The sequence below is a fragment of the Phragmites australis genome, chromosome 7 (assembly GCF_958298935.1).
Source record: "Phragmites australis chromosome 7, lpPhrAust1.1, whole genome shotgun sequence".
NCBI lineage: Eukaryota > Viridiplantae > Streptophyta > Magnoliopsida > Poales > Poaceae > Phragmites > Phragmites australis.
In genome coordinates this window covers 34,896,071-34,904,180 of record NC_084927.1, presented here as the reverse complement: position 1 = coordinate 34,904,180, position 8,110 = coordinate 34,896,071, and the positions used below count along the sequence as shown (strand labels likewise).

The 8,110-nt window shown below is 42.5% G+C and overlaps 1 pseudogene; it reads left to right on the top strand.

The window, feature by feature from the left end:
- Positions 1-1,657: 1,657 nt before the first annotated feature.
- Positions 1,658-7,565, top strand: LOC133925618 (uncharacterized; annotated as a pseudogene).
- The last annotated feature ends 545 nt before the right edge of the window (positions 7,566-8,110 follow it).

Below are 8,110 nucleotides of genomic sequence, written 5' to 3'. Positions count from 1 at the left end.
ATCACATAATAAGAATATTATTAAATTTTTCTAGATTTTTTGATTTTATTTGATGCCCTAAAAATTATTAGAAGTTATAAAAATAACATTTTTGGAGAATTTTGGTTTAAATTCTACATATGCTTTTTGGATGAATTCAATTAAAATGGATTGCACATGTATTATAGAACACATACCTAAAGTTTTAATATTTTTAGAGAAATAAAAGACTACTGATTTTTAGAGAAATAGAATACCACTGTGGCAGTTACCGTGAACAGCGACCGAAAACCTAAAAATGATAGGTCTGTGAGAAGACTGACTATAGTATCGGTGGGTTTGTCAAATAGGAAAAAAAATGATGAGTTTGTGACTACTAGGAAATAAATGGTGTATTTGTGAAATTTACTCTAAATATTCCTTTGACTGTATGTATGGCTGGTAATGAAAGTATGAAACGCAGACCCGAAGGAGCTAATAATTCACGAACTGCCATTACGCTTGCTCTTGCATCCGCATAAGTGTAAGCAGTGCTGTGGAAGACGACGGGAACATACCAGAAGGGGGTTCCATCTCTGGCATGCTGCGATTCCTGTGAAGTTGGCATGTGAAGTGTTGCAGCTACCACACTGACTCTGCTGTTACTGCTGTAACTTTGGAGAGTGAATGAAGAAGATGGTAGATAGAAAGCCATGATAGGCCAGGGATTGGAACCTTTCCCTATGGATCAATCAACCTTTCCCTATGGATCCCATGCTGCTTTGGATGAGAGGCTTCTGGCCATTTTTGTTACCCACATTGCTGCCTACCATCTTTCTGACTCCCCCCATGTGCGCAGCATAACAAAGTGACATGCATGGCTAAACCCTGAAAAGCTGAGAACATCTTGAGGAAGAAGAGGAGGAGCTGATCAGCCTGAGAAGGCTGGTGAAAGGTGAAAAGTTACAGCGATGGAGGATGGCGAGCGCAGGGCTTTTCCAGAGGAGGTATGTCAAATGGCAAAGGTAGATTTGCTTTTTTGGCGTAGGGTGAATAGGCAGGCGAGGCGATGATGAGTTTTTTCTTGGGCGTTGCAGTGGACGGCTTTGTCTGTCAGGATTCTATTCCCGTGCACGCCGCTGACCTGGCTACAGTTTCCTGTTGCAGTGCTGGGCTGAAGCCTGAAGATGCTCGTTCATGTCGGCGCCAGTGTTCAGTTTGGAGCTTCGAGCTCTGTATGTAGGAGTATCTATCATCTGGATGAACTATGAAGCTGCAGGCCGCAGCAGGTTATCAAGCGACACAACAATTTTGGAGCAGAATACTACTCATCGTTTCCCCAGATTTTCAGTCCAAATGTTGAGTACAAGATTGGACCAGAAGGAACTCGTAGCTCTCAAGGACTACTCCGTGCGACCTACGGTTAAGAATTGGTCCTCCAGGTTGATCCTAGTTAGGAGATAGATTGGTAGATAATCAATCATCATCTTCCTTCTTTTTGAGATTACTCTTGCCCTCTTCTATATATATATATATATATATTTGAGATAACTTTCGCTCTCTTGGGCTGCATTTACAGTTCCTTCTCTCTTTTTTTTTCTTTTGCAAACTGAAGTCAAAATAGTTGCCCGTTTGGCCCATACATTTTTAGCCCATGGTATCATTTGCAGCTTAATGCAATTTTAGAGGCCCGTGTAGTATGTCCCGTGACGCGGGCAGCATCGATTTGGGTCTCCAGCGGGCCGTTGCGTTCGGCCGGGCTCCGGTTCCTCCCAAAACTGGTTCCAACGCCTCCGCCTCCGAAATGGTCGCCCCCGTCCTCCCCAGGCCGCCGACCACCCCGACCTCCCACGCCCCCGAGGTCCCCTCCGCCGCCGACGCTCCCGACCTCCACCAGCTCGGTGCACACCAGTTCCCGACCTCCTCCGCTGGTGAACAGCCGTGGTCGTTCTCATCGGCGGATAAGGGTTGGGCCGGCCAGCCGGGCCTTCACTAAATTCGCGTCCAGGTATTGGAGCGCCGACGGAGAACGGCCCGCGCAGCCGTGGAAGAGGCGGGAAGCGACAAAACCAGCACGCGCTGCCCGAGAGCCTGGGCGAGCGAGCAAGGGAGGTCGAGGGCGGCGGCGGCGAGGCGAAGAGGAGCGATGGCGAGCTGCAGTCACTCCTAGAAGCGATCAAGTCCTCTGAGGTACATCATGAATCATCTCTGCGCGTCTCGACGGCTTCGCGGTTCCGTTCCAATCCGTCCCGCCCGTTCCCCTCTCCCTACGGTTTGATTTGGTTCAGGGTTCCATGTACTCGCGGTTGTGTCCTGATTTGGTGTGAGTGTGATCCTGGGGTTTAGGTTGGGTTGCCATTTAGAATGTTGGCAAACGGGTGTTGCGGGGGTGGGGTTTAATGTTCGTCATGCATGCTCGTTGGTAAGCTCCTGATTTGTATTGGGCCCTCATGTTCAATCGCTAATTAGCGATTTATTTTCCTGTTCATTTCCATTTGCTTCCAGAGTCTAGAAGTTGCATGTACTTTCCGAAACAGCGATTAGCTGTTAATTCCATGCTCATGCGATGAAGTCAAATGTCATGTGCTAACTTACATTGATCTATAACAGGTGTTGGAGAATAGAATTGCTCTTATCAATCAACTCGAGGGTTCCTTTAGGTATTCTGCTGATGATGTGGGTCAAATACTTAGCACTCTTATTGTATCCTTTTCAGCCCTTCATTCTCGTTTAATTTAATTGTTTTGTATGCGACCCTTTACTGTTTTCAAATAGGAGACTGGACGGTAAGTCTCGCCAGTTACAAGCTGTTGCTGATTCAGTTTGGCCTAGTTGATGCTCTGAGTATTTGTTGTACTGTGTTTCGGTATGTTACCTTCACGACAGTTTAGATATCTTGGGATGATTCTGGATGTTCGAGCGTATCACACTGCATGCTACACAAGTCAATTTTGCAGGTTGCTCTGAAATGCTCATGTAAGGATAGGACTGGTTGTTTAGGGCAATTTCTTGCGCTCGGGGCAAAGGTAATTCTTACGTTGCGAAGTGGACTACTAGTAAATAAGTAAACTGTATTTGCTGGGTTTTTTTGGGAAGGCGTTTGCCAATTGTAGTTGGCTATGTGCTATCTTGCTTAACCAATGTAAGCAAATTTTGTTGCTGGTGTATCTATACCAGGCCAGCTGGTGGTGTGGAAAGCATCTCCCTTTGTCTGTCGAATCTTATGATGAATCTGAAGAGGTCCAAGAGGAAGAGCACTCCAGATTACTCCCAGAGGTCATTGGAACTATGACTTTGGCTTTGATAAATTGTTTATGTTAGTTTGGATGGATTGTCACTACTACATAATGACGTACCTTATGCTACCCTTCTCTGCCAGCTTCAGTAAGCCTATAGCCTAAAGCAGACCATGCATCCATACACATTTAGGGATATTAAATGAACTATTTTACGAGTGTTCTTGTCTTGTTTGTGATTTCACTTTGTTCCCAAGAGTTGCAGAGAAAATCGCTTTAAGGACAGTGGACGGTAGAGATATAGGCCAAAATAGCAGTTAATCGTACAGTAGTACTATAAATTGGCATATTTCCTAACCAACTTTCGTTTTTGATTTAATACTTCATGTTACTACATGTGGAGTACCATTACATCATTTATCCATTTCTTGTAGTGATTCTCTCAAGAGAAATCTTATAGAAGTTCAACTTCTTGACTCCAGATATTTTCACTGACCTTGAATATCACAATCAAGCTCCTTCCTTACGCGGTGAAATGTATTACTGTAGATATGGTGCGTACTATTGGTGATTTTATTTCAGAGTTACTAACTCTGATGGAAAGCTCAATAGTTGACAACAAGGTAAACTTTTAACTTGTGCGGTGGTAGTATCAGCTTGTTTAACTGGCAAATGCAGCAGCAAGAGCTTTATATATCATGCATAAGCCAAAGATATATTTAATCAGAAAGAACTCATTTCAACCCCTTTTGCTAATCAGTTTTTAGCTACAGTATCAACGTACTGTCATATACGAATCTATAATTTCAGTTACACTTTGCTTGGTCTTATATTCTATTAGGTAATTGTATGTGTTACCTTTTCATAATTCATAGCTATTTTCACTGTCCTGAAAATAGTGTAACTGTTAAATCAATGGGAAAGTTAAAGTAAATGACATGCTTATTATTATATTAAATGTGTTACCTTTCATATAAGGCCCATATTCAAACTACTTACATATAGTTAGCAACTTCAAATGAGATATTGCACGAAATACTAGAAATGCATCATTAAAATGATTTGTGAAAGAGGTTCCTAGTCTTGAATCTTGACTAAAATATATCTTATCAGAGTAAAGTTGATTTTTGACTTTCAGACTCTGATCACATCACTATGAGATGGCAGTGTTCTTTTTAAACTCTAGAAATTGTAACCTTGCATAAATGATGTTGTTGTATAATCTCTCTGATGGATATCTGGTCACAGAAAATTCACGCAGTTGCGCCAGATATTGCTAGGGCTGCACCTATTTTTGTAGATGAAACAATTAAACTGAGCAGGGCATACTCTGAGGCCGCAAAAGCAGATAACTGCAAAATGAGCATGCCTGAAGAAGATACGACTGACAGTGAACCAGGTCTTACTAGTCATGTGACCAGGATTACAACATCTACTATTCAGACTTTATGTAAATTGGGAACCTATGCAGCATCCAGTGGTGGAAGTTAAGTGACATTACTGAATGTATCATGGAAGGGCGCAGTTTCCTTATTGCAGATTGGTAAAGGAATGATAGAAGAAAAAATAAATGTCAGAGATATCATCTTAACCCTGATCTCTCTGTCCATAGAATCTCTAAGAGTTGCTGCTGAAACATGGTGTACACCATTACTAGAAGCCCTGGTACCTCTGAAGCTAGAAGAGCATTCCTACCAATCAAGTTTTTCTTAATAAATGCTGTAAGGATTTGTTCTGCGTATCCATCCGAAGCGATGACTATATACAAGGACATAATCAGGTGTGCGCTCATGATCACATCCTCAAGCATTTTATTCAGCAAGGAGCCACAGTTGAAAGCAGCAAATAAGGCACTTGTTGAATTATTGGAGCCTGCTTCATTTGTTTTACTAGATACACTTATGAAGTCATCTGAAGTAACACCAGAGTCCAAATGCCAGCTTGTACATTATTTATTTGAAAACAAAGAAGATAATAGCCCAGAACTCCAGATTACATGGGACAAGCTGATCAGAGAGATATAAATTTGGCCTCATTGGATTGCATTTTTTCTACGGATTCTGATGTTGATCATAGAAATAGAGCACTTTTACCTGCTGGGTTAATTGTGTTCTTACACTTTCTTAATGCTTCCCATGGTTGAGAGAAGAGGTGGTCATCGAATTATCTAAAAAGCTACAAACTCTTCTTAATATCTTAACATCGGAAGATATATACTCATATATCCTTGGCTGCCAAATTCCTGCCTTATGTGGTGCAGACCATTCTCCTGCAGTTGTTTGGCAACCTGTGTATACTTCTCTTGTACAAGCCTTGAAGACTTTTATGATTTCTGCTGTTGCTTCAAGTGCTACCTGGAATGAGTTGGAAATTTTCTTACTTGAAAATCTTTTCCATCCCCATTTCCTTTGCTTGGAAATTATTACAGAGCTATGGTGTTTCTTCATGCGTTATGCTGAAACAGAAACTTCAAATTATTTAGTTAATCAACTAGTCCTTCTGTTAAAGACTGTAGCATCACCAGAGAAAGTTCATGCGTCTCTCAGTGCTTTGCGGAAGGTTGCACATTCATTGTGTATCATCTTGAGCTATGCATCTTCTGCAACCTTTGATCAAATATATACTTGTCTGTTGAATGATGAGAATTCTGCCAAGTCCTCAATGTTACACTTAGCATTGTTGATGGAAGGATTTCCTTTTGATTAATTATCTGGTGGTATAAAGGAGCTTGCTGTGAAGAAAATGTTTACTTCTTTTGCTGGCTATCTGGAGAGCTACTCCAAGAATCATCACGCAATCAATGTGCCAACTTCTAGCTCGGGTGTGATAGGATTTCCTGTACATGCTCTAGCCTCTGCATTGCAGCGTTGGTGAGTCTGTTGTCTCTTACTAGCGGTATCATTCAGTCTGATGCCAGATGGTTGCCCTTTATACCTATTGCTTCTGTGCAGCGAAATAAAGGATGATAGTATCATAGATGAGAAGAGCATTACCACTATGTTTAAATTCACCATCTCTCTCATAAATATGTATGGAACTGCACCTGATACAGTAAGGACCACCTTGCCAAGCACATCAGTTCCATGTTGGATATTATCTCAAGCATGAGGCATCTTTGTGCATTCAATGAAATGGAGAAGTTACCTTTGGCGTTGCACAGTCTGTTCTTGTCCACTTCTGATAATCAAAACGCAGTGCTGTTTCAATGCAAACCATCGATGGCTTCTTTTATGGCAATTCTTGGTCACTTGAACGTCACTGAAGGTGATGCTAACATACTCTGTTCTGCAATGTGGGATCTGTACCATTTCTTGCTGAGGGAAAAGCATTGGGCGTTCATTCACCTTGCAACGGGTTCATTTGGGTACCTTGCCGCCTGCACATCTTTTACACAGCTCTGGAAATTTGTTCCTGGAGATGCTGCCCTTTCATACAATGCAAGCACAGGGACGAGCATAGATGAGAACTGTTTCATGCTGGAGTTGAGAGCTTATCTTCAGAAAGAGGCTGGCTCACAGACTGACAGATGGTTTGGTGATGAACAACCCCGTTTTCTAGTTTCAGAGGGGAGGGCGCTGAAGAAGCTGGTTGAAGCATATTCTGCAGCTCCAGTTGTCTCTGAGCCTGAGAAAGCGGTGATCACGAAGGATGTCAGCGCAAAGAAGAGGAAGATACCGGACGGAGTGTGTGAAGGGATGGCGTTGCTGCAGAATGGTCTCAAGGTCATGCGAAGCGCGGTCGATGAGGCAGACTTTACAGAGCTGAAGGATAGGTTTGCTGCACACTTGTCACGACTTGAGGATGCAGTTTCCCAGATCGCTAGTTTGTCTGACGAGATGTGATGCTCTTCTGCGTAAACTCCCTTTTGTGAATGAAGAACAACTAATTGTTGGTTGAGTACCTTTCAGAAACAATAGTCAATCTCGAGCAGCGGATCTCACATGGCAGACTACGTAATCATCAAACTTGGAGCACTTGAGCAGTGTCTTGCCGTCTCCATCTCGGGCCTCCATCGCACTGAAGCATTACGTCTCCATTTTTTCCTTGAACCTAAGTAGATCACTCTTCTGTTAGTATAAACCTCGAGACATAGCAGGCAGCAGCTAGCGAGCCATGGCACCCGTATACTTTCACTAGAGAACTCATTCAGCACCTGGGCTCTGCGCCTTTTTGCCCTGCCGCTGGCCTTTTTTTCTTTTCTTGCCGTGCTATCAGTATATGGGTGACTTTACGTGGTTAATGTTATTTTTTATTTTTTTTCTTGTTTCATTTATGATGAAGCGGTGTAATAATGAATACATGCTGTATGTATCGGAGAATGAAAAAAACCCGAAACTCTTTCCATTATAAAAAAAAAATCAGTATATTGCAGCAGCACCCCTGGACCCCCGGACCCCCGGAGTATCTTTTTATGGAGAGTGCCCTAGTGCGCCATCACCTTTCAGCCTCTTCCCTCCCCAGCTGACAGGTGGAGAAAAAAAATGCATGAGGCCATTATCACCTGCACTCCCAACTGCGGAGCCTGATCGCTTTCAAAAGAAACTGTAAGAGGCTTGGTGAGCTGAATTGATTCTTGGAGGCCCACTTGAGATGCAAATCCACTTCCTCAGAATAATATGATTTCAGTACGACCCTGAACTGCAAATTGCCAGTTATGTAAAAGATTAAAAGGTATTCTCCTTTTAGTTTCATCGTTATCATGGTCAATGTCACCAATATGCGTCCTAAGATGCGCACCATTGCATCTAGACATGTGGGTTACCTCTATAGAATATAAATGTTTCCTTTTGTTTGCCATCATCTTGACTTCAGCTGGACATGGATACATTTTTTTTTTTTTAGAAGCTGGACATGGATACATTTTTTTTAGAGGTCGTCTAATCGGGCACCTAACTCTACCCCATGCTTTTTTCTTT